Source organism: Pleurodeles waltl, chromosome 5, assembly GCF_031143425.1.
Source record: "Pleurodeles waltl isolate 20211129_DDA chromosome 5, aPleWal1.hap1.20221129, whole genome shotgun sequence".
In the NCBI taxonomy this organism is placed as follows: Eukaryota; Metazoa; Chordata; class Amphibia; order Caudata; family Salamandridae; genus Pleurodeles; species Pleurodeles waltl.
In genome coordinates this window covers 1,068,619,691-1,068,647,275 of record NC_090444.1, presented here as the reverse complement: position 1 = coordinate 1,068,647,275, position 27,585 = coordinate 1,068,619,691, and positions in this window count along the sequence as shown.

The window sequence follows — 27,585 nt, the reverse complement described above, 5'->3', positions numbered from 1 at the left end:
CACCCATACATAATAGGGTATGGGAAGAGGCTAGCCTCTCTGGTGAAACTTCTGTTCAGGGAAATGGGTGTCCATACTGGGGTGGTGGGACGGATTTGCATCCCTGTTGAGACCCCTACCCATGGAAATCTGAGTGAATGGTAGAGTATAGAGTGGATTCTCTGCTGAAACATGTCTCTGGAATGATGGGTTTGTGTAGTAATCTGTGGGGAGGGACTGACCTCTACATTGAGACCTTTCGCTTAGAAGACAGATGTGTGTAGCAGGGTGTTGGGAGGGACTAGCCTCATAGGTGAGACCTCTTTCTTAGATGACAGAAGTGAGTAGTAGGGATTGGGTAGGGACTGGCCCCTCCAGGGAAAACTCTCTCTTTGATGACGGCTGTACATAGTAGGGTGTAGAGAGAGACTGGTCTCTCTTCTGAGACCTCTCCCCAAGGTTACAAGTGTCAATAGCAGGGAATAGAGAGGGGTTGGCCTTTTATGCGAGACCTCTCTTTTGGATGACAGGTATGCATAGTAGGGTGTGGGGGGATTGGCCTCTCCACTGAGACCACTCTGTTGGATGACTGGTGTAAATAGTAGGGTGCGGGGAGGGACTAGCCTTCACACTGAAACCTCTCTCTTGGATGACAGAAGTGAGTAGTAAAGTTTGGGGAGGGACTGGTTCCTCCACTGAGACTTCTTGCTTGGATGAAAGGTGTACATAGTAGAGTGTAAAGAGAGACTAGCCTCTCTACTGTGACGTCTCTCTGGGATGATGGGTGTGCTTAGTAGGGCGTGAAGATGGACTGCCCTCTCTGCTGACAGCTTTCCCCAGGATGTCAGGTTTACATAGTAGGATGTATGGAGGAATAACCTCTCCACTAAATCCCCCACCAGCTGGGTGATGACCATGTAGTGAAATGTCTCTCCTGGATAACAGGTGTGCGTAGAAGGTTGTGGAGAGAGAATAGCCTCTTCACTGAGACCTCTCTGTGGCATGATGGGTGTGCATAGTAGGGTATATGGAAGGACTCGCCCCTCTGTTCACAGCTTTCCCCTGGGTGTCATGTTTATCTAGTAGAATGTAGGGAAGGACTAATCTCTCCATTTGCACCACTCCACAGGCTGATTGCATGGGTATTAGTAATTGTGAGGAAGGAATAGTCTCTCCACTGAGTCCTCTGTCACAGAGGACAGGTGTGCTTAGTGGGGTATATGGAGAGACTGGCCTCTTTGCTGAGATGAAGGGTGTACAAAGTAGGGTGTGGGGGGGGAATGGCCTTTCTACTGAGACCTCTCTGTCAGATGACAGGTGTTCATAGTAGGGTGTGAGGAGGGACTAGTCTCTCAACTGAGACCCCTCTTTTGGATGACGGTGTGCTTAGTAGTGTATGGGAAAGGACTGGCCTCCATGCTTAGACCTCTTCATTGGATGACAGAAGTGCATAGTAGGGTTTGGGGAGGGACTGGCCTCTCCACTGAGACCTCTCCCCAAGGTTTCAGGTGTGTATAGTAGGGTGGAGGGAGAGAGTGGCTTTTTATGTAAGACCTCTCTGTTGGACAACATGTGTGCATAGTAGGTTGTGTGGAAGGACTGGCCCCTCTGCTGAGACTTCTCTCTTGGATGATAGACGTGTGTAATAGGGATTGGGGAGTGATTGACTCTATACTGAAACATCTGATTGGGACAACAGAAGTGTGTAGTAGAGTTTAGAGAGGGACTGGCCCCTTCTACTGAGACCTCTCTCTTGGATGACCGCTATGTGCAGTAGAGTGTGCAGAGCCACTAGCCAAGCCCCTGAGACCTCTCTCTGGGATGATGTGTGTGTGAGCCACTGTGTGTGTGTGTGCGGGCTGACCTCTCCCCAGAGATCTTTCCAGGGCATTGGATGTATGTAGTAGGGTGTGATGAGGGACTTATCGCTCCACTACCACCCGTCCACAGGGTGAAAAGCATGCATAGTAGTCTCTGGTGAGGGACTAACATCTCTGCTGAGACCTCTGTCTTGGATGGCAGCTGCGCATAGTAGAGTGAGTATTGGGACTGGCGTCACCTCTGAGACCCCTCTCTTGGATGACTGGTATGCATAGTAGGGTATGTGGAGGGACTGATCTCTCCTCTGAGACTCCTTATTTGGATACTGGGCATGCATAGTAATATGTGGGCAGAGACTGGCCTCTTTACTTGGAAGATGGTAGTATATAGAATGATGTGGGGGGGACTGGGCCCTTTGCTGAGACCTCTCTCCTGGATGATACTTGTGCACTGTTAGGTTTAGAAAGAGACTGGCCCTTTCCACTGAGATCGACCACTAGGATGACAGGTGTGCATAGTAGGATGCGGAGAGAGACTTGCCTCTCCATCACGACCTCTCCCATCAGTTACAAGTATGCAGGATATATAAAGGAAGTGGCTTTTTAAGTGTGCTCTCTCTATTGGATCACAGGTGTGCATAGAAGGGTATGGGGACGGCTGGCTTCTCTACCGAGATCCCTCTTGTGGTTGATGGGTATTAATTGTAGGGTGTGGGGAGGGACTGGCCTCTATGCTGAAACCTCTCTCTTGGAAGATAGAAGTGCATGGTAGGGATTTGAGAGGGACTGGCCCCTCTGCTGAGACCACTGTCTTGGATGGCAGGTGTACATAGTTGGATGTGGAAATTGACTAGCCTCTCTGCTGAGGCCTCTGTCTGGGTTGATGGGTGTGTGTAGTAAGATGCTTGGAAGTACTAGCCTCTGTGGACAGCTTTCCTCAGGGTGTTACATGTCCGTAGTAGAGTATGGTGATGGACTAAACTCTCCACTAACACCACTGCTCAGGGTGATAACCATACAAAGTAGTATGTGGAGAGGACCAAACCCCTTTGCTAAGGCCTCTCCTTAAGATGATGGGTTCCACTTGGATGATGGGTATGCGTAGTAGGGTATGGAAAGGTACTGACCTCTCCGCTGAGACGTCTTTCTTGGATGACAGTTGTTCATAGTAGGGTGTTGAGAGAGACTAGCCTCACTGCTGAGACCTCTCTCTGGGATGACTGGTGTGTGTAGTAGGTTGCGTGGAGGGACTGGCTTCTCAGCTGACACCTTTCCCCAGGATTTTGGGTGTAAGTAGTAGGACGTGGCTCGGATCTCTTCCGAGGTGGTGGGCATAATTACTAAGCTCTGATACACAGCTACCATCTCCAGTACCTCTGCTTTGTACTGTGACATGTGTGCATACCAGAGTGTATTCAGAGATTGTTTACTCGTTTTTACTTTTCACAATCCAACAAGCGTCCTGTGAGATCACATTTTTTAAAAGAAGAATTTATATGTTATTGATCACAGTACTCACTCCTTCCAGAGCTCCTCTCAATAACCAGAGGGACAATATGCATTTCTCCTGGTATAGTATTTTAAGAACTCACCTATTCCTTTTCACTTTTCATGAACCTGCCAGTGTCCCGCGAGATCACAAAACTTTTTTAAAAAGAATATACATTTATTTCTATCACAATAGTTATTTGTAACAAAACAGTGGATTGTAGAGTGGTGAGTTATAGTTAGTGTTGTCTGGTTAGTGAGCTGAAAAGACTATGGCGGTCATTACAACATTGGCAGTAAAAGCAGCTTACCGCCATGCAGAAGACCGCCAACACACCGCCGCGGCCGCGGAATTCCGCCACAGCTATTATGACCCACATTTCGGAATCCGGCAAAATTCAGACACCCACACAAGTCCGCCACACCAAAGGTCAGTGATAAACTGGCGAAAACAACTCCTCCACCGTCACGCCAACAGAAATACGCCCACACTATCACGATCCACGCGGCGGTCTTTCAACCACGGTATTCCATTGGCGGTACACACCGCCGCGCTCAAAATACACACACTTTTACAAAACACAGCCACATTGGACAATTCAAAATACACACACCTGATACACATACACACACCACTCCCACACACCCAATACAATATAAAACACACACCCACATCACCCACAAACCCCTACTACCAAAAAGTCAGAAAGAAGGCCAGAGAGAGAGCACCAGCAAGAACAACAGCATCCACAGGCACACAACACCATCACCCACAGTACTTCCACGCACCTCACACAACACACCACTACATATCAGCACGCATATCACCACACACTCCACCCCACACATCACCTACACCACCCCATGGCACGGCAAAGACACCCCAGGTTCTCAAAGGAGGAGTTCAGGGTCATGGTGGAGGAAATCGTCCGGGTAGAGCCACAGCTATTCGGAGCACAGGTGCAGCACACCTCCATTGCAAGGAAGATGGAGCTATGGCGAAGAATAGTGGATAGGGTCAACGCAGTGGGACCGCACCCAAGAAATCGGGGGGACATCAGGAAGCAGTGGAATGACCTACGGGGGAAGGTGCGTTCCGTGGTCTCAAGACACCACCTTGCGGTTCAGCGGACTGGCGGCGGACCCCCACCTCCTCCCCCACAACTAACAACATGAGAGGAGCAGGTCTTGGAGATTCTGCATCCTGAGGGCCTCGCAGGAGTAGGTGGAGGAATGGACTCTGGTAAGTCAAATCTTGACTATTACATCCCCCATCCTACCTGCATGCTATCACATACCCCCACCCTCACCCTCACCCCCAGCACCCCAACTCCTCACATATGTCCCAACATCACAAACCACCCATCCCAACACCAAGCCCTGCATGCAACAACAAAGCATGGACACCCATCACTGAAGCATGCCCACTGCACATACCCATACAACCCCCTAAACCATCCTCACACAAGGTCTCATACCGGAATGCAAACACTGGGGTACACGGTCACCCACCCATTGCACACCATGACACACACAGATGTAATAACCATCCTTTTACACCCCTGCAGGACCCCCTACCCAACGTCACCTGGCAGGAGGGTCCACACATGTCCACTCCACCCACAGAAGAGGCCCACAGTGATGACAGCAGCTCTGTCCAACTCGATCAAGATGACCAGCCCGGCCCATCGGGGACCTCAGGACAGTTGGTTCCCATCACCCAGTCACAGGCCACTACAGACCTTCCACCCTCTGGAAACACCAGCACAGCACCCACCCAGCGGGCCCATACCTCCGTCCCCAGGACACGTCAATCAGCTGTGTGTCCACCACTACAGGGAACCCAGGATAACCCACCACCCCAACAACAACAGGGACCTGGGGGCAGTGGTAGTGGGCACACAGTCCAGGGGACGGAGGCACAGGAACACAGGGGAACTGGGAGGGCTGCTGTGCGACAGGGGGCGGACAGGCAAAGGGAACCCACTCTCCACGAGGCCCTCTCCTCCATCATGGGAGCATACCACCACTCCCAGGAGACGATGGCAACGGTACTGGCCAAGTTTCAGGAGACCCAGCGCCTGCAGGAGGAACAGTATATGGGCTTCAGGGAGGAACTCAGAACCATCAGCTCCACCCTGGGCACCATCGTAGGGGTGCTGAAGGAACTTGTGTACACCAGGAGGGACACTGTGGCACTACAAGGGGCCCCTGACACTAGCATGGACGATGAACTGCCCACCACCTCCGCCGGCGCTAGTTGACAGGACGCCCCGCAACAGGACCACCACACCAGCACCCCACACCCTGCAGAGGGAGAACCAACCCGCAAACGGTCCCTGAGATCCAGGACAAAGACAGAGCACGATGCCAAGACCCCCGCCAAGAAATGAGACCACCCTGATTGTCATCCTACTATCCCACTTTGTCACCCTGTCCATACTGAAACTGCCCCAGCTCCACTTCCTATGCCCATATGGGCAATGCACCTGTGAGACTAATAGACTGGACTCTGCCATGGACATTCCACCGAAATCACCCCTCACCATTTCACTACCCCCTCCAATATTGAGCACTTAAATAAACACCCTTAAAGCACAAAACAATCTGGAGTCTGTCTGTGATTTCGAAATCGTGTATTAGCAATTACAGTGACAAAATGCTCTTTCAAGTTTAATGTCACACAGCTCTAGTCCATGAGGAATCTAAGCAGATGTCACACAGTGGGACCCACATCTGTGAAATCGTAAGGGAAAGTGACAACTCAGTTACCATACACTGGGTGAAAACGACACACAGTAGAGAGGTAGTAGTGTTAAAGTACATGTAGTAGGCATGTTTGTATTCTTACCTGTGTCTCACTGGAAATATTGCTGGATCACTGAGTCCCTGTTGTGATTGTCTTTTTCCCCTGATTCCTTGTCTTCACTGTCCACAGGCTCCACAGCTGCAACAACACCGCCATCTGGACTATCCTCCTGCAGAAAAGGCACCTGTCATCGCAAAGCCAAGTTATGAAGCAGTCAGCAGGCCACGATGATCTGGCACACCTTCTTTGGTGAGTAGAATAGGGATCCACCTGTCATATGGAGGCACCTGAACCTGGCCTTCAGGAGACCAAAGGTCCGCTCGATCACCCTCCTAGTTCACCCATGGGCCTCATTGTAGCGTTCCTCTGCCCTTGTCCTGGGATTCCTCACTGGGGTCAGTCGCCATGACAGGTTGGGGTAACCAGAGTCACCTGAAAATGGTGAGGGACAACTGTTAGACACGCACTAACCTGTAGGGATATCCCCAGACCCAGACAACCATTCCCACTGACTTGCTTCCAGGTGCTCACCTAATAGCCACACACGGTGCCTCTGGAGTTGACCCATCACATAAGGGATGCTGCTATTCCGCAGGATGTAGGCGTCATGCACTGAGCCAGGGAACTTGGCATTCACATGGGAGATGTACTGGTCTGCCAAACATACCATCTGTACATTCATGGAATGATAACTCTTCCAGTTTCTGTACACCTGTTCACTCCTGTGGGGGGGTACCAAAGCCACATGTGTCCCATCAATGGCACCTATGATGTTGGGGATGTGTCCCAGGGCATAGAAATCCCCTTTCACTGTAGGCAAATCCTCCACCTGAGGGAAAACGATGTAGCTCCGCATGTGTTTCAGCAGGGCAGACAACACTCTGGACAACACGTTGGAAAACATAGGCTGGGACATCCCTGATGCTATAGCCACTGTTGTTTGAAATGACCCACTTGCAAGGAAATGGAGCACTGACAGCACCTGCACTTGAGGGGGGATTCCTGTGGGATGGCGGATAGCTGACATCAGGTCTGGCTCCAACTGGGTACACAGTTCCAGGATTGTGGCACGGTCAAGCCTGTATGTGATAATCAAATGTCACTCCTCCATTGTCGACAGGTCCACCAACGGTCGGTACACCGGAGGATTCCGCCATCTCCTCACATGTCCCAGCGGACGGTGCCTATGAAGGACAACAGCGAGCACAGAGTCAAACAACTCAGAGGTACGTACCCACAGTTTACACAGAACACCTATCATACACAAAAGGTGGCCTGTATGTGTGTTGAGTCTAGGCCTAGGTATGAGTGACGCAGTTGGAAAACAAGCCATGTGGGCCGCTGAAATGGCAGCTGCCTGACCTGTAAAGTGGGACAATGGGATGTGAGGTAACTGCGCTGGCGTTGTACACCGTCGTGGTCGAAGACCGTGGCGCAATGCTGCATTGGTTAACATTGGACCCTATGGGTCCCAGGAGCCAATGGCGATGTACGCCAGCTGTGACGGTAATCACCGCCGCGGACGTGACCACCATTTTCTATCTGTTCAATCACTCGATACCTGATCTTAGACAGGAGAGGACCTACACTGCAAGTGCTGCTGTGACCTCGGTCTGGAAGAGACAATGGCTCGAGTGTCTGGGGAAAGGGCCCCTGCCTTCACATCGGAGGAGTTGGAGAAACTCGTGGATGGGGTCCTCCCCCAGTACACGCTACTCTACGGTCCTCCAGACAAACAGGTCAGTACACAGGGAGCATGTTGTATGGGCTATGCCTGTGTGGAGAGGGCTGGATGTAAGAAGGAAGGGGGGAGAGTGCTGTGTGCATGAAAGACGGTGAATGCATGTGCCACATGGCAAGGGTAGGGATGGGGTCAATCACTTCGACGGTGCAGTTGGTAATAACTTCTCTTTTTCCCCTGTACATTTCATGTAGGTCAGCGCCCACCAGAAGAAAGATATTTGGCGTGCCATCGCCAAGGATGTCCGGACCCTGGGGGTCTACCACAGACGGAGCACCCACTGCCGGAAAAGATGGGAGGACATTCGCCGCTGGAGCAAGAAGACGGCAGAGGATCAGCTGGGGATGGCCTCCCAACGTGGAAGGGGTGTCTGTCGCACCATGACCCCCCTGATGTTCAGGATCCTGGCGGTGGCCTACCCGGAGTTGGATGGGCGCTTGAGGGCATCACAGCAGCTACAAGGGGGTTAGTACACTCTCATTCTGCTGACTTTGCGTGCATTGGAGGTGTCTGGGTGGGGGAGGTGGGCTGTGAGTTACCCTAGGCCAGGGCAAGTTCCATAGGCAAGGCCCCTCCATATGGCAGGCCATGTGGCACCCCAGCCCACCTCTGTAGAGTGCCAAGTACAGCTAGTCATGCCCCTGTGTCATCTATGTGTGCAGATGTCTAGAATAGAAGGAACCACGGCACATCCAAATATTCAAAATAATGTCCTTTATTCTTCCTTTTAGTTTATCTGTTGAAAAACATCAGCCACAGTGTTCAATCTGGAGACAGCCGACATGTGTTTCGTCGTAACAACGACTTTTTCAAGGCTTGCTGATATAGTATATGGTACTCAAAGTGTGCCATTTATGCCCATATTGCGGCATTCAGAGTGAAGAGTCCTTTACTGTATGAAGGTACTCCATGTTGAGTTCAGAGGTACACTATAAAACTATATCAATAGCTGCACCCGGACCATAGTAAGTCCGTAAGGTAGTCCGTGTACGCGTATAGCTCACAGCATGCGTGTATTGGGTGCAGATGTCGTCCATAGCCTTGTAGGCCATTTCCCAGAAATGGAACAGTGGAGCCCAAGAGCGCAGCGTAGTGCAGGGTGCTTCTGTGTCTGTCGTGTCCGCCAACGGTAGCGGTAATGCATGCACTCAACATATCTTTCTTCTGTCTTTCGCCCCCTTTTTGTGGTCTCCCTGTTCTTGTGTGCATTAGCATCATCAGGCGGAGGAGCAGTGGCACCGGAGCATGAGGGAGCTGCATCCCACATGGCCCTGGAGGGCGACACTACGGAGTCAGAATTCACGGACTCGTCCTCTGATGGGAGCTCCCTTGTGGTGGTGGCAACATCTGTGCCCCCCGCATCTACAGGTACAGCCGCCACCCCCCCTACCAGCACCGCCCTCCCAGCAGCCCCTCAGCCTTTGTCCCGTGCCCGCTCACCCAGGAGGGTGGGCATCACCTTCGCCCCAGGCACCTCAGGCCTGCCCCAGTCACCCCTGCTGCCCTCACTGTTGGGCAGTCTACCATTTTGAATGCCATCCAGGGTTTAGAGAGGCAGTTGCAACAAACCAATGCATTCCTGGAGGGCATTCATTCTGGTCAGGTGGCCCTTCACCGAGCTTTTCAGACTCTGGCGTCAGCACTGATGGCAGCCATTGTCCCCGTCTCTAGCCTCCCCCCTCCAACTTCCTCAACCCTGACCCAATACCCTGTACCTCAGCCTATCCCAAGCACACCTACAGACCAACATGCACACACATCAACACCCAAGGGAAGGTCAGGCAAACATAAGCACCACACATCCCACAGGCACTCACGCAAGCATCACACACATGCAGACACACCAACATCCCTGCCTCCACTGTGTCCCCCTCCTCCTCATCTCCCTCCTCCCTCCCAGTCTCGTCTACACTCACACCTGCATGCACTACCTCTACAGCCACTACGTCCCTCTCCAGCACACCCACCACCACACCCCGCTCATGTGCAGTCACCACCCCCACTACCATTCACACGTCCCCCCAGTCCTCTCCCAGTGTGTCTGTGACACCCCCTCCCAAGATACACAAACGCAGGCACACACCCACCCAACAGTCATCCACCTCACGACAGCCTCCAGCGCCATGCACCTTCACCCAAAGTCACCAAACGTACACCTCCTACAGCCACCAACTCTTCCTCCACTCCCAAACCCTCTCCAGCTACCCGTCCCAGTGTCTCCCAAAAACATTTTCTGTCCACCCTTGACCTCTTTCCCACACCTCCCCCACTCCGTCCGTCTCATAGGTCCCGAAGTAGCACCTCAGCCACAACATCTCCGGGACCAATGGTGCCTGTAGTCACCGGAATCTGGAGTGCACCGGCCACCAGGGCAGCCAGTGTGGCACGGAGCCACAGCACAGACAGTCCCCCACCTGTGAAGCATCAGAAGTTGGCCAGTGCCCGGCGGGAGAGGGGGAAGACTCCAGCCACCAAGCCGCTCCCAGGGGTCCCGGTGGGAGTGTGGAGTCAGCTGCGACACCTTCCAAGGTGGGGAAGGGCCACAAGAAACCCGGCAAGTCTGGGAGGAGCAGCACGGCGGAGAAGACCGCCATCATCCCCGCTGCCCAGGAGGCCACCGCCAGCAGAAGCCCAGCTGCCCAGGAGGCCACTGCCAGCACCAGCCCAGCTGCCCAGGAGGCCACCGCCAGCACAAGCCCAGCTGGCCAGGAGGCCACCACCAGCACCACCCCAGCTGCCCAGGAGGCCACCGCCAGCCCAGCTGCCCAGGAGGCCACCACCAGCACAAGCCCAGCTGCCCAGGAGGCCACCGCCAGCACCTGCCCAGCTGCCCAGGAGGCCACCGCCAGCACAAGCCCAGCTGCCCAGGAGGCCACCGCCAGCAAAAGGCCTGTTGGGCCATGAAGGACCGCCAACGCCAGCCCCGCTGGGCCATGAAGGACCGCCAGCAGCTGAGACCCTGCAATGGAGACCGCCATCTGAAGCACCGCTGAACAGGGCACCGCCATCTGAAGCACCGCTGAACAGGGCACCGCCATCTGAAGCACCGCTAGCCCATGAGCGGCAGGGGCACTGACGAAACTGAGTCCGTCACGGTGTGAATGATACACTCTGGGCACCATGCCCCCTCCAGAACCAGTGGAGACTGTCATCCACTACCTCTGCCCTTAACAGGATGAACCACTCTGGGCACCATGCCCCCTCCAGAACCAGTGGAGACTGTCATCCACTACCTCTGTCCTTAACAGGATGAAGCACTCTGGGCACCATGCCCCCTCCAGAACCAGTGGAGACTGTCATCCACTTGTGAGACTGTGACTTTGCACTCCCCAGGATTGAACAGTGGGCAGACCACCCACTGTATAGACTTGAGACTGTGGCTTTGCACTCCCCAGGATTGGACAGTGGGCAGACCACCCACTGTAGAGACTTGAGAGACTGTGGCTTTGCACTCCCCAGGATTGAACAGTGGGCAGACCACCCACTGTAGAGACTTGAGAGACTGTGGCTTTGGACTCCCCAGGATTGAACAGTGGGCAGACCACCCACTGTATAGACTTGAGAGACTGTGGCTTTGCACTCCCCAGGACTGGACAGTGGGCAGACCACCCACTGTAGAGACTTGAGAGACTGTGGCTTTGCACTCCCCAGGATGGAACAGTGGGCATGTGGCCCCCTCGTGGATTTGGCGTTGTGCACTCAAGCGGCTGAGGTGCCCCGCCTTTCCCTCCCCCTGAGGTGCCTGTTTTCTTGGTATCTGATGCCCCTGCAGTGTTCTCTCCATCATGGTCGGGGATCTTGTGTGGGCCTCGCCCATACCATGTGATCCCAGTGTTCCACGGACTATCTTAGTGCACTACCTGGACTACTGTGCTTGGTATTTATTTTGTACATGGTGTATATATATATATTTCTGCTACTTGTTTTTAATATATTACAATGGTTACACTAATTTTCTATTGTCTTTGCATTCTTCCAGGGGGTTTGGGGTGTGTAACTGTGATGTATTGATATGCATTTGTGTGTGTTGTAGTGGGTGAGGGTGGGGGTGTTGCGTGTGGCGTGTCCCTGTTTTTTTCCTTCCCCCTCCCCTGTGTCGTAGGTGCAGTACTCACTGTGGTCTTCGCCGCAGGCGTTTGTGCTCCTGGTAGAGGAGCAGGAAGTCTATCGCAGGTAGAATTTGGAGTTCCGGGTCCATGGTGTCCTCGTTCCTCCTGGGGTGTGTAGAGGTGAGCGTTTTCCCTTCGAAATTCCTGTTTCCGCCGTGTTTTTATCCGCTGTGAATCTGCCCCGGAAAAGGTGGTGGATTGGCCTGTCATAATAGTGTGGGCGGTACATTGTCTCCCGCCTGTCTGTTGGCGGTGACCGCCGCGCTGTTTGTTTGTACCGCCGTGGCGGTCGGAGTATTAAAGTGGCTGTCTTTGTTGGCGGTTTCCGCCAAGGTTGTAATTGCAGTTTTTTTACCGCCGGCCTGTTGGCGGTTTTACCACTGCTTTAACACCGTCCGCCAGGGTTGTAATGACCACCTATGGGCCTGATTACAACTTTGGCCGAGGGTGTTAATCCGTCCCAAATGTGACGGATATCCCGCCCACCGTATTACGAGTTCCATAGTATATAATGGACTTGTAATACGGAGGGCGGTATATCCATCACATTTGGGACGGATTAACACCCTCTGCCAAAGTTGTAATCAGGCCCTATGTAACAAAGGGCCTGATTACAACCTTGGCGGAGGGTGTTAAACCGTCCCAAATGAGACGGATATCCCGCCCACCGTATTACGAGTTCCATAGTATATAATGGACTTGTAATACGGAGGGTGGGATATCCGTCACATTTGGGACGAATTAACACCCTCCACCAAAGTTGTAATCAGGCCCAAAGTCTGCTACTTATAATAATGTGAAGGTGGTGGATACATTTTAAATGATATTTTAACCTTTAAATTCAGAGGCAAATTTACAAGCAGCTTGTGCTGCAATTGCGTCATTATTTTTGACCCTCTGGCGAAGCAGTACCTACATCATATTTACAAGGTCACGCATTTAGGCTAATGTGTAACTTTTTGTAGGTCAATACCTGTGCCAGAACCTGCTGCGCCACACACATCCTAAAATATGCAAGGTAAGCGTTCCTTTGGAAATTCTAACATAAAACTGTTGCAGTGATATTTATACGTTTTTGAATAAGTGATGCATCATTAGGAAACAGGGTGCAGATCATAAAATGTATCAACATTTTTGTGCCTTGGTTTATAAACAGAACACACAAAAAGGACTTTGACAAGCTCAACTATGCCAGGGAGATGCTAATTCTTCAGCTCTGAGTAGCAAGGAGACCACAATCACCCCTGTAGGCAGCGCAAAAGAGAGAGTGTCTACCGCCAGAGGACTACTCTCATTAACCTCAGGGAGGAGGAGGTCATCACCTACTATAGACTCAGGAGAGAGCCTATCATACACCTGCTGAACCAGATTGCACTAAGGCTACAGGCAACAGCTCAGAGATCCACCAACCTCCCTCTGCAGGTTGAGCAAGTAGTAGATCATAAAATGTGTCAACATTTCTGTACCTCTGTATATAAACAGAGCATACTAAAAGCACTTTGGCAAGCCCACTATGCCAGGGAGGTGCTAATTCTTCAGCTTGTAGTAGTGAGGAGACAACAATCACCCTCACCATCACGTAGGCAGTGCAGAAGAGAGAGTGTCTACTACCAGAGGACTACCCTCATTAACCTCATGGAGGAGGCAGTCATCACCTGCTACAGACGCAGGAGGGCATCCACCATATGCCTGCTGAACTAGATTGCACCAAGGCAGAAGGCAACAACTCATAGGTCCACCAACATCCCTCTGCAGGTCGAGCTGATAGCAGTCCTCCATATGCTGGCATCTGGGTTATTTCTGACCACTACAGCCAGAGTGGCAGGAATCTCCCAGGCATATTTTTCTGCCTTCTTACCTTCCGTCCTGGATGCCTTCATCAGCCTGACAACCCAGTACCTCATAATGCACAGGACACAGCAGCAACAGCTGGACACCAAACAAGGCGTTTCTGCCATGGATGGCTTTCCTTATGTTTTGGAGGCTAGTGACTGCACAAATTTGCAACTGCTTCCTTCTGCTGCCACAGCACAGCTTTTCTGCAGTAGAAAGCATATGGATTCCCTCAACGTTCAGACAATTATGGGCCATCTGGGGATGTTGACAAATGTGCTGCACCAAGTACCCTGGGAGTGCTCATGATGCCTACATCTTCAGGCACCTCATCATCAATGAGCGCTTCCATAATGGGCAGTATGGGAATGGCCTAGTTGTTGGCAAGTACATCTGAAGTACATAACAGATCTAATAACAGAAAATAATGTATGTGAATTTAGCCGTCTCTGTGTTTGGGACTCAGATAGTGCATATGCAGCAGGGGTGTGCCTCATACTTGCACCATACATCACAGCACATGTGCAATGCAAACCCACAAGTTAGATGTTAAGCTGTGTGTTTTTCAATGATGGAAAGATCCAGAGCAATGCAATGCTAGGCACAATGCAGAGTTGCCTCACTGTGCTCAAGGAAGGACTTCCATGAATGTTGTCTGTGTGTCCACATGCCACTCCCATGGTTCAGGAGGCATGTTGTGTATCCTACACCAGGTAAACTGTGAAATGTATCAAATCAACTGCTCTTCCCAGGTCATGTGTATCACAGAAAAATAAGTTAAGACACCCAACACACTCTTGCAACCTATGTGTGGTGCATTCTGCGCACACAGACATAGACTCTCTGGCCTCCAAGGGTTCTTGCTGTGCAGGAAGGTGGCCCCTCATGCCAAAGTAAATCCCACATGAAATGAAGCCACACAAGCACCATGTTGCAAGTGTGCCTGTCACTGTGCTACTCAGCCTACTGTGTGCCAGTACAGCTTCAAAACTCAGGACTGTGCTATATGGCCTAAAATATGTCCCACACTGTCCTATCCCAGGGATGCAGTGCTGTGCTGATAAGTGACTTGCTGCACTGTACAGTGCCACATTTCTAAATTTCTGGACCTGTGTGTAATGATGTAACATGGCTCCATGCCAGAACACTGGGCATTGAACCAGCTTGTTCTGAGGTTCTGTGATGCAGGGTTCTCTGCATGACAGTTGATATGCTAGCTGTTGGTTGAGGCTGTAATAAATACCTCCTACCACATATCTTCATCTGGTGTGGATTCACTTTATTACACTGGCGACGAGGATGGGATAAAAAGGAACCCAGAGGAAGGGACAGCCTCAACAACAACAAAGAAGGAAGAGCTTGGATTATTTAAGAGAAAAACGGAGATAACTTACAGAGACGTGCTGGGAGAGGATCGAGCGTTTTGCAGCATGTTCTAGCGGAGAAAAGTGTGAAATTGCGGTTGTAGGGGCTTTGTGGAAAGCTGTTTGAGCATTTACTAAGGATCAAAGTGGTCTCTGGATGCTTCACGACGTCAGAAGGTCAGTGAGCAATTGAAAAAGGACTGTAAGCTGTGGGAATTGTTGGCGGCCATCTTGAGTGTGGTGAAAGGAGAAAAACAAGCCAGATTGTCTGAAGAAAATAGACTGGATGTTTGGTTGCGGCCATTTTGAGTGAGGAAAACGATCCGAGATTGCTCAAAGAGAAAGCAAGCCCAACTACCTGAAGAAAACGGACTAAATGTTTTGTGGCGGCCATCTTAGATGAGGAAGAAGGAATTTTGTAATTTTTTTTTTTTATTATTTTTTTTTACAGCGCAATTGTTGGAGGACATCGAAGAAGAACATCGACGGTCTATTGGAAGTTGAAACTTAGACGGAGACTGGATAAGGATCACTATATTGGTTTGTGGTCACGGGAATATACATTTCTTTGGAAACTTTATTGCACTTGTGGAATACAAGTATTGGGCGTTGTAAAATGAAGTAAACTGAAAAGGTCGTCTCTGCGGTGACAAACACACCTGAAGACCCGTGTTTGATATAGCGGCATCGTGCTGGGACATACGGTGACTGGGAAACCTTTTGGACTTTAAGTACTTTTAGCAACTAGTAGGGTTTGGAATATATTGTGGGGAAGAAGTGTTTTACACCTCTTGTGAGTATGCAGAATGTTACGGCGCCGCCGTTTTTCTTGTCAGATCCAGGAGAACCGGTTATTAAGTGGAAGAAATGGAAAAAGATTTTTGAGAATTATGCCAGGGTGTGTGGTACGAATTTGAGTGGTGAAAGGAAGCAGGCACTTTTGTTACATTGTTTAGGGGGTGAAGGACAGGAGGTGTTGGAAAATCTACCTCCATTGTCGCAAGCTGATCAGAGGGGGTTGAATGAATATGAAATATGTGCAAGACAACTAGATTTACATTACTTACCAAAGATTAGTACTATTATGGAAAGGTACCATTTTGGTTTGCGGGAGCAAGGGAAAGAGGAGAGTGTTGAAGAATATATCATGGCGTTACGGAAGTTGGCTTCAAGTTGTAAATTTGGGGCGTTGGTAGAAGAAAGGATTAGAGATCAGTTTGTGCTGAGGTGTTGCAGTGATAAAGTGAGGGAAGAACTCTGGCTAAAGGACGAGCCACCGTTGGATGAGGTTGTTAGTATTGCAAAAAGGGTAGAGCATATGTTAAAGTGTGTTGGAGAACTAAGTAAAGCACATAAAGAAGACAAGGTAGAGTAAAAGCACAAGAAGTGGAGTGTCAAGTCATACAAAAAGATGAGAAGGAAAAAAAGTATGAGGGTGTCCGTGAGAAAGGTGTTGTAATTGAAAATAGCGCAGAAAAGACACAGGGGAATAGGAGGTTTGCAACACCTTTTCAAGGAAATTGCTACAGATGTGGAAGATTTGGACACATGGCTAATGCAAGTGAGTGTCCTGCTAATAGGATTACTTGTAATGTTTGCGGAAAAAGAGGACATTTTGGGAAAAATTGTAGGATGAGGAATAGGAGAGATTCTAGATCAGAAATAAAGGAAGTCAGTTTTCAAGTTAGTGAGAGTGAGGTGGAACACCCCTCTGAATGGGTTTTGGTGGGCGATGTTAGAGTCAAAATGAAATTTGATTCGTGCTCTCACATCACGTTTCTCTCAAAGGATCTTTTTATGAAGAATTTTCAAGGAAGGAAGAAACTGTTCAAACCTAATATTAAACCTACGGGTTATGGTGGGTTGCCAATTAAGTTATTAGGTTATTTTGATGACTGCATTGAGTACAATGGTAGGTTCACTGATGCTAGGATTTATGTTGCTGAGAGGGGTGATAATTTGTTGAGCTGGAGTCATCAAGCACGTTTGGGTGTCATTCTCAATCCTAATGCACATCCATCTGTTCAGGTACAATCTATTGAGGGTGACGAAAACAAGTTTGTGAGAGCTTTTGGTGAATTGTTCAGTGACACCTTGGGGTGTTTAAAGGGGTACAATCACCATATTAAGTTGAAACAGGGCGCAGTACCAGTTGTGGCAAAAGTTAGACGCATTCCCATTTGTGTCCAAGACGCTGTACAAAAAGAGATAGATAAATTGTTGTCCACTGGTGTTATACAGCCTGTAGAGGCAACGGAGTGGTTAGCTCCCATTGTTGTGGCACGTAAACCAAATAATGAAATCCGTCTATGTGTGGATCTTCGTGCCTTAAATAAAGAAGTGGTGGTTGACAAGTTCCCACTTCCCAATATTGAGGAATTAGTATCATCGTTGGATGGTGCTTGTTATTTTACCACTCTGGATATGGCATCAGCATACCATCAGGTTCCGTTGAGTAAAGAGTGTCAAGAATTAACGGCTTTTATTACGCCAATGGGGGCCTTCAAGTTTTTGCGTATGCCGTTTGGGCTGGTTTCTGCGGCCTCAGTATTCCAGAGGATTATGGAAGATCTTTTTAAAGGCATTTCAGGCGTAAAGTGCTACCAGGACGATGTATTAATATGTGGGAGAGACGTGAGAGAACATGATGAGAGGGTGCATGCTGTGCTTAAAAGGATGCTTGATGCTGGGTTATCTCTTAGGCGAAGCAAATGTAAATTTGGAGTCACTGAACTGGACTATTTGGGTCATCATATTTCACGGCAGGGGGTGAGTCCTAAAAAGGATTTGGTGGACACTATCGAAATGTTAAAAGAACCGTGTACAAAAGATGAAGTTTCTTCATTCTTAGGTATGGCAGAATTTTATAACAAATTTATACGAAATTTTGCAGATAAGACAGTAAATCTAAGGAAGTTGATGTGTAAGAATGCAGAGTTTGTTTGGACGGAAGAGTGTGGTACAGAATTTAAACAAGTAAAAAATGATCTCAGGAATGCACCAAACTTACAAGCTTTTGTACCTGGGACTCCCACTTTCATTGTTACTGATGCGAGTATAAAGGGGCTGGGTGCTCTTCTTTTTCAGATCAGGAAGGGCCAAGAGGTGCTAATAGCTTGTGCTTCAAGATGCTTGAAAGGGGCAGAGATAGGGTATTCTGTTATAGAGAAGGAAGCGTTTGCAATTTTCTGGGCCATAAACAAGTTCAGATAATTTGTGTGGGGATCTTCTTTCGTAGTCAGGTATGATCATAAACCCCTGAAAGAAATTTTTGAGAAGAAGGGTTTGGACTCAATTTCCTCGAGGATCAGGAGATGGGTCATTTCCTTACAGGAGTATAACTTCATGTTTGAATACATTCCGGGAAAGACAAATGTAACGGCAGACTGTCTGTCGAGATTGGTGGAGGTGGTAGGGAATGATAAATCTCAGGATGAAAATGATCAATGTGATGCTGAGTGTGGCATAAGAGTTTGTGATGTTACGCTGGGGGCTGTAAAGGAAGATGAATGGAGGGATGAGTTTCAAAAGGATAGTGAATTGTGTTCTGTGATGTCTCTTTTGGAACAGCATAAGTCTCGAAGTCTGGTTAAACCTTGGTCGTTAGTTGCAAATGAGTTAGCCGTTGTTGATGGTATTCTAATGAGGGGCACAAGAATGATTCCCCCATTGAGTTTGAGAGAAGTCATAGTGAACATGGCTCATGAAGGGCATATGGGCATTTCTAAAACCAAAGAGCGCATCCGTCAGGATTTCTGGTGGCCTGGATTAGATTTGATGGTGGAACGTACTGTTAGGGAGTGTACACCTTGTCAAGCTAGCGATAAGGTGCTCAAACCAAGATGTTCACCTATGGTTTGTAGAAGTTTACCAAAAAGTCCATGGGATGAATTAGCTATCGATATTGTGGGGCCATTGCATGGAGAACATCAGACTCCTTACCTGTTGGTGTTGCTGGATTTGTATTCACGATGGGTGGAGGTGAGTTTGGTGAGAGAGATCACTTCTCAATCTGTGATCAGTTTTTTCGAATCTGTGTTCAAACGCGAGAGTTTTCCTAACTCTATTCTTTCTGACAATGGTCCGCAGTTCTGTTCTGCTCAGATGGAGGAGTATTTTGTAAAATGTGGAATTGTACATAAAAAAATTGCGTTATATCATCTAGAGGCGAATGGTGCTTTGGAGAGATTTAACAGGACTTTAAAAGAGAATATACAATTAGCAAAGGTAAACTGTTTAGATTGGAGAAAAGAACTGCAGGGTCGTATAACAGCTTACAGGTACACTCCTCATGCATCAACGGGGAAGACTCCTTTTGAACTGCTCAGGGGAAGGTCTCCAAATACTTGTTTGTGTCCTGGCTGGATGGTTGCTGGGAAGGGTTTGAAAAACAATGGTATTGGGGAATGGAGAGACAAAGAAGTGTCTCTGCAAAGCAAAAGGAAAATTTATGTTGATAAAAGGAATAATGCGAAAGTTACAAATTTTGAGGTTGGAGATAAAGTAAAGGTCAAAGCTCCTGTTGGGTGTCAAAATTGGTCAAATTATACCTCTCCAAAAACTCTCATTAAGCTGTTTAAAAATGCTGTCAAGACGGATGATGGTCGCATCTGGAATCATAGTCGTGTAGCACATTTTGGGGGGTGTGGTGTGGCCGACAGGAGAGATGATACTTCTTATCGTTTTCCCTCTGACATTGATTTAAGGTCTGATCATACTCGTAGGAGTGTCAGAACACGCAGGTTTCCTTTACATTTGCGTGATTTTGTGTAGTTCTTTCTACCCTCTTTTTCTTTCTGTTCAAATGTGCTTTTGTTCTCATGTTACTACTGTTCTAATGTAAAGAGGAAGAAGTGTAATGATGTAACATGGCTCCATGCCAGAACACTGGGCATGGAACCAGCTTGTTCTGAGGTTCTGTGATGCAGGGTTCTCTGCATGACAGTTGATATGCTGGCTGTTGGTTGAGGCTGTAATAAATACCTCCTACCACATATCTCCATCTGGTGTGGATTCACTTTATTACACTGTGTACCCTGTCCACATAGTGTTCCCTATACACTGCAACGTGTAGACAATGATGTTCCACATTGACATGCACTCACTAATCTATCAACGGCAGTAGCTACAGAACATCAGTGACTACTAATGTGTCATTTCACTCTTTGTAAATGAATGTGACTTCATCATCTTCACCACTAACAAATTACAAATAAAACATGTGGTAGGCCAGAAAAGCCAAGTACCAAGCCAACACAATGGAGACGTGTGACATAAGTGTCTTTTCTAAGGCATATCTACTCTCCATATCAGTCAAGTCTCATCATTTTCAGGGGAGTGAAAAAATGTATTTTGTTAATTAGTAACAGTGTCACACATGCCAATATACTGGTATGTTAATTAAAGTGTCTGGTACAACAGAGGAAAAATAATTTTTAAAGGCCATGTGTGCAATGCAATATCAGTGAAGGCCCCACAAATGAGAAAATGTCTATATGGGATCCCAAAGTGACATCAAGTGCAGAAAACACAGATCTTTCAGTCAAACTGACAGTCCAGGTAAGGCATATACTCAGATTTACAGCCACATCGACAGATGCAAACAATGTATTTGCTCACCTGTTCTAAGGGTAAGTTGCCCAAAGGAAAACCATAAGAATTCAGCAATGTGCAAGTCACTAACACAATATTGCCAAATATGGCATTCAAGAATCATCATCATAGAATGTAATGCAACTTGGACAAGGCAACACAGTATATTCAGGATACCAACATCCCTTTGACACAGCAATGATGATTAAATCATTGCAAATAGGCACACAAATCACAACACATTAAGGTACAATACAAATATATGAAGACCAGGTCTGTGGTAGACAAATATCAATTACAACATCAGTGTGTCCTACATAGAGATGCTCCACATTGCACACCTATGTGTCAATCCCAGAACACCATCAGATATTAACTGATGAAAAGCAGCAGCTGAAGGCTGACAACAAATTGTACAGCTATCCATGGAACATGTTTTGAATGCGCCACATGTACTCACAAAAATCACATGCTAAAGTAAGTGAATGATCCAGTCATTGTCAGGTAGAGCAGCAAAACATGAGTTGTTTCACAGGGACATATGTATGTGTGAAACAAATTGGTACTGGCACGGCTTATCTAGGGATGAGAAAAGCTCAAAATTACAGTACAACATACTCTAACTTACAGTGGTGATGGACCTTTCAAAAATCCTATCACTCCAAGCTACTGCCCAAATGTTATTGTGAGATTGTGGCAGTGTCAAAGGTTGCAGCACATGCACTACTTTTGATATGACACAGAGAACTAGAAGAGACTTGTGGAATAAAATGTGCTAATCTATGTGTGTCTGAGAAAGATGACTACATTCCCCTGTGTGTAGGAGGAGTAGCATGCCAGTAGAGCAAGGAGAGCTGCTGTGAAGGGAACCACTGTGCTGTGAAAGGGAGCTACCAGGTCATGGATATCACTGTCATCACTGCTGCCGGCCACTGAGGGGGACCAGGATTAGCAGTCAAGGCCACTGTCCCTCAACCCTCTCCACTGTCCACTATGGTTTGGCTGCTGTGCAGTTTGGCGAGGCAGCAAGGCGTGGCATGTCTGCATCTCAGCTCTACCATGCCAAGTTGGTCACAGTGTCCAGCAGCACCCAGAAGCTAAATAGCCCCTCTGCCTGTGAGAGTAAGCAGGAAGCCCTCACAAGAGGTAAGTGTCATGGATGGAAGAGGTAAGAAGGCCCAGAGTGGGTAGCACTGTACTCTGGACCTGCAAACACCAGGGATGGGCACAGAAAAGACTGGGAAAAGGCAGAATGGGTGAAGAGCTAAGTGACAAAGCTCCCCTTCTTTTGCCTACATTTGCCAGCAGCAGTCAGCAACCAGTGAAGGAAGGATTCTGCCAGCCATGAATAGGGGGCTATGGCGGGAAGGACTTCAAAAGGCCCTGAGGTGAGTGGTACCGGCTGTGGCTGTGAAACGGTAAGAGGTAGGAGCATTAGGCTGCAGTGCTGGTCCGTTGCGAAGAAGCAGTTGGTGTTAGGCTGGTGCGGCTTAAGCTTACTGGCTGATACTTCCTCACCGTGCCCCTACGCGTCTAAAGCCTCAGTAACATATTGGGACTTCTTTGGGCACTTTCCACTTCTGGCTGCATTCCTTTGAGCTGATCTCGTCTGATGTTGACTGAATCTTTTGTTCACTGCTTGCCCAGCTTACCATAACACCCCACACCCCTCCATGTCGCTATTCACCAACCAATATTCTTGTTTGGCCAAACATTACATCTGCTAATAATCATCTAAGGCATCCGCAGTGCCAGAAGGATCAGCGTTAGCATAGCGTGGTAAAGCACAACAGAGTCCAATTGCTGCCTCTTTGCGGTATCTCCTGTAAAGCAACTAGGGCTGGGACCAAAGAGAGGATGAGTGATGTTTATAGCCATAATCATATTCTATAGTCATGATTGGTGCCTGATGCGCTAGGTCACAGGACTGCAGTCCCTCTCCTCCCAATTGCACCTGATAAGTCATTCTAACTGCTGGAGATAGCATGCTTGTGCCCTTCCCCTAGTTCCTAGTGGAACGTTAGCACAGAGGGGAGACGAGGTGGAGCAACTAAGGCAGACTCCTGTCCCTAGGTGTTATGAAGTCAGGCAGGATGAGGAAGGACAAGCTGGGCAGTTTAGGGACTCCCCAAAGGCATGAGGATTCTCTCACATTAGTTCAAGAGCCAAGACACCCATGCTCCTTACCAACCATACTGTCCCAGGCTGTTGCGTTGGACACTACTCCCATGCACTACTCCCGTGAACTCAACAAGTCCCAAACCATTTAAAGCCCTGATCACATCATGACTGCATCTTTGGACAATAGTAGAAAGGTAGGCACTCCATGCCCCCATGTGACAAGCCTCTGGGATTTTTTTTTTAAACTCCTCCACCACAGACTGTGCAGGCATCACCACTAGAAGCAAGGGTGACGTTCCCCCTTAATCACTCCAGTGCAGGTGAAGAAATGGCCTCTGCCATTCAAATTTTGGGCCATATGTGAGAAGTTGGCCTGGTTTGTAGTGGGTACCTGAGGTACTTACACCTTATACCAGATCCAGTGATTACCTTAGTGAAATGTAGGCAGTGTCTAGCAGCTTAGGATGTCTAGGTGTAGCTGTAGCAGAGCAGCCAAGGCTGAACTAGGAGACATGCAAAGCTCTTGTAATACCACTATAGTCAAACAGTACTTACACACAATAAAAAACAATACTCAGTGTTACCAAAATAAAGGTACTTTATTTTAGTGACACAGGGCCACAAACATATTAGAGGCAATACACCTTCTGGAGGTAAGTAACATACACAAAACATACACTAGTAACCAAAATCAGGTAAGTACACAGTCATAGAATAGTGCAAACAGTGAAAAACACAATAGATTGCAATGGGATTGGGTTAGCATAAACCATATACTAAAATAGTGAAATGTGAATGCCGGTTTCCGCCTAGGAAAGTGTGGTGTGTAGAGGGCCGCTGGGAGTGTAGGAAAACACCAAAGGTAAGTAAAGTACCCCACCCCAGAGCCCAGGAAAACAGGAGTAAAGTACAGCAAGTTTCCTCAAAACACACTAGGAATCGTGGTAAAGGATTCTGCAAAAACCAAGCAGGACTGCAAGAAACCAATGATGGATTCCTGAACCTGAAGACCTGGGGAGAGAGGAGACCAAGTCCAGTAGTCAGTGAAGAGTCCAGGAAGAACAGAAGCCGCTGCCAACCTGGATAAAGGTGCAAAAGTGGATTCTCCGGTTCGAAGAAAAGTACAGAAATGCACCAAAGAAGACAGCTGCAGGTTCCTGCTTGGTGCAAGAGATGTCCCACATTGAGTCGTTGGATGAAGGCTGTTTTCATCGGTGGATTCCGCCAACAAGCCTTGGTTCACGCAAGGACGCGTATTGCATCAGAGAGGCGCTGCCCGGGCCCAGGAGGGACCTGGGGGTCTCGACTCAGATTGAGGAGACAGAGAGGGCTCCCAGCACTTCAGAGAGCCCTCAGAAGACCAAGCAGCACCCACAGGATTACCAAGACACGAGGACAAAGGGGTTGCAAATTGCGGTCGTTGCAGCACTACACAAAGAGATCCCAGGCCACCGAAGCAAAACTCAGGGAGCTGAGCAACACACAATAGAGTGCTGGAGACCTGAGGTATGCTATGAACAAAGAACTTTTGGAAGAAGTGCACAGAAGCCCAAGGATCTGCAGAAGATGTGATGCACAGGGGTACTGTTTGGCACAGGGAGGCAAGCTCTTACCTCCACCAAATTTGGACAGCTGACCCTGTGGACTATCAGGATCACTTCGGTCCACCACCTGTGTTCCAGGGATCATGCTCATCAACAGAAGAGGAGTCCCAGAGTACCGGTTGTCGTTGCAGAGAGGTGCCTGCTGAAGCAGGGAAGTGACTCCATCACTCCACAGGAGATTCCTTCGGTCTTTCTGGTGCAGAATGAAGACAGGCAGTCCTCAGAACGGGCACAACCTGGAAACTGTTGCAGTTGCTGGCTGGAGCTGAAGTTGCAGGGTCACAGTAGCCTTTCTGGATACTTTGTTGCAGTTACAGAGTTCCTGGAGCAGTGTGCGGGCGTTCTGACAGTCAGAAGCTGAAGCAGAGGATGCAGAGGAGTCCTGGTGGAGTCTTGCAAACCGAATCTGAGGAAACACCCAGAGGAGAGACCCTAAATAGCCCTCAGAGGGGGATTGGCTACCTGTCCAGGTACGCACCTATCAGGAGGGGTCTCTGATGTCACCTGCTGGTACTGGCCACTCAGATGCTCCCAGAGGGTCCCCACACCTTGGAATCCAAGATGGCTAATACCAGGGACACTCTGGAGGAGCTCTGGGCACTACCCCTGGGGTGGTGATAGATAGGGGAGTGGTCACTCCCCTTTCCTTTGTCCAGTTTCACACCAGAGCAGGGACTGGGGGTCCCTGAACTGGTGTAGACTGGATTACGCAAGTAGGGCACCATTTGTGCCCTTCAAAGCATTTCCAGAGTCTCTGGGAGGATACCCCTCCCATGCCTGTAACACCTATTTCCAATGGACGAAGGTGTGACACCCCTCTCCTAAAGGAAATGCATTGTTCTGCCTTCCTGGGATTGAGGTGCTCAATCCCCAGGAGGGCAGAAACCTGTCTGTGAGGTGGCAGCAGCTGGAGCTGCAGTGGAAACCTCAGAGAGTTTGTTTGGCAGTACTGGGGGTCCATGGAGGAGCCCCCAAGGTGCATGGAATTGCCCCCCATAATGCCAGCTCAAGAAACCCTGTTCATAATCGTGGTGGTATGGAATTAAATGATGAGTCCATTCAGATCCCCATTCTGCAAGAGAAAACTGCTTCTGATGCAACCATGGCTTCCCTTTACACAATTTGGCCACAGCTTTTGCAAATATTTCAATCCACTCTTTTAGCCATAAATTAAAACTTGGATAATCTGTATGTACAAGTTGATCTCCTGAACTCACTAACTGTTTTCATGGCAGGGATAGGCAACAAGCTTGACAGTCTAAACAAATTGATCCTTAGAGCAGAATCAACTACCAACCTCGTACAATCTGTTTGCTGCTGTTGCCCCCATCATAGACAGTGTGTCTTCACTCCTGATTCTTATCCAGTTTCTTAATAATGTCTTGAATGAAATCAAGGGACTCCCTTGTGGCCATGGCCAAAGCCAGCGACCTACATGTGAAATCCCCAACAACATCTTGTGGCCCACAGCAGCAAAATTCTTGATGGGCATGCAAGTTCAGGTCTAGAATCTGTAGTTCCTAGATCGGCAGCCTGTCTCTTGGCAACTGTCAACGTGGCTGTCACCAATGCCCATGAGGGTTCCGACCGCCCTCCTGGAAAAAAACAGCTCAGACAATTTATAGCTGTCCTGTTCCCCTAGCAACACCAATGTTCAGTCAACAAACCCGAATCCTGAGTTGAAAGAGGCATCATCTTTGCGGTTCCCAGCAGAAGGCCCCCCTCAGTGAACAAGTCAGTACTTGGAAAATCTGCTTCGGATGAATCCTAGCCATCACATCAGTAAGAGGGAAAGGTAAATACTCTGGAGACCGAGAAATAAGGCAAGTAGCAATTCCCCTTCTGTAGCTCTCAGTTTGTTTCCGCTGTTCGCAAGCAAAAGAACAGAGTTCACTTGACTCACTGGCGAACAATGTGCCCCTCTTCAACCACTGCAAAATCCACTGCATAACTATTCAGACGGTCAAACGTCTGTTGGCTCTAATGCTATACAAGGCCCTTCTGATAATTGTCAGGACTTGTTGCCCAGACAGCAAGATGCAGGCCCAGAGGCAAGCAGCAAACCTGCTTCCACAACTCGCAATCTGTTTCCACTGTTTGCAAGCAAAAGAACAGAGCTTGCTTGATTCACTGGTGAATAAAGTGGCCCTCTTCAGCCTTTGCAAAGTCCACCCCACAACCACTTAGATGGCCCAATGCCTGCTGGCTCTAGTGCACCATAAGGTCCTTCTGTAAATGGGCATGTTCTATCACTCAGACAGCAAGGTGCAGGCCAAAAGGCTGCAATGATAGGGACCACCAGTATGGGCTATAGTGAACATGGATAGTCAACAAACCAAGACCTTGATGCTGAGCAACTTAGGCCCTCTATCCTGGCCTACATCAATTCTGCCCAGGTTTGGAAGGATACTCTCCGAGTAATGATAAAAAGAACCCGGGATCTACGAACCCTCAACTGACACACAAAAATTGAACTCCCACCACCTGGCACTCAGGAGGGGCCCTTTCGGAAAACTTCATTGGTGTCATCCCAGGCAGAACAGAATTTGCTTAGGTCCAGCTGCCCACAGCATGAACAAGCATTGCAACACTCAAACTCCAAAGTGCTGCTTGTAACTGAATATTGCTCGCAAGCAATCCACAAGATTCTAAATAGAGGGAGCATTCTAAGATTACTGAAGGCTACTCCTGGGCTAACTGGCTTGGAGTATGTGACATTGTGTCAATTGAATTTTGCCCCCTAAAGGTTCTCAAACTTCGGAAGTAAAGTTTCCAACATTTGCCTTACCTACTCTCACTCAGTCAATATCATCCAGTTCGGAAAAATTAGTGCACGGAGCATCAAGACCAGTCCCTTCAAAGAGACTGGCTATCCAGCTGTGTTGGCAAAACCATAGTCCCCTCGTGAGTCCCACAGGAAGAACTATATTGAATCTTCAACAATGCCCAGAGCTGTGCAGTCACAAATTGCAGTAAATAAAGAGCAGCAATTATTGATTCCTAAAAGAACGAATGGAATTGGCTGCCCACAGTCCTGTCATGCAGACATTCTGATAGAACTGACTCCCTGAGATCCCTGTGCTCTATGTCGCTTCCACTATCCTTGTGCTCCTGGAACATCAATG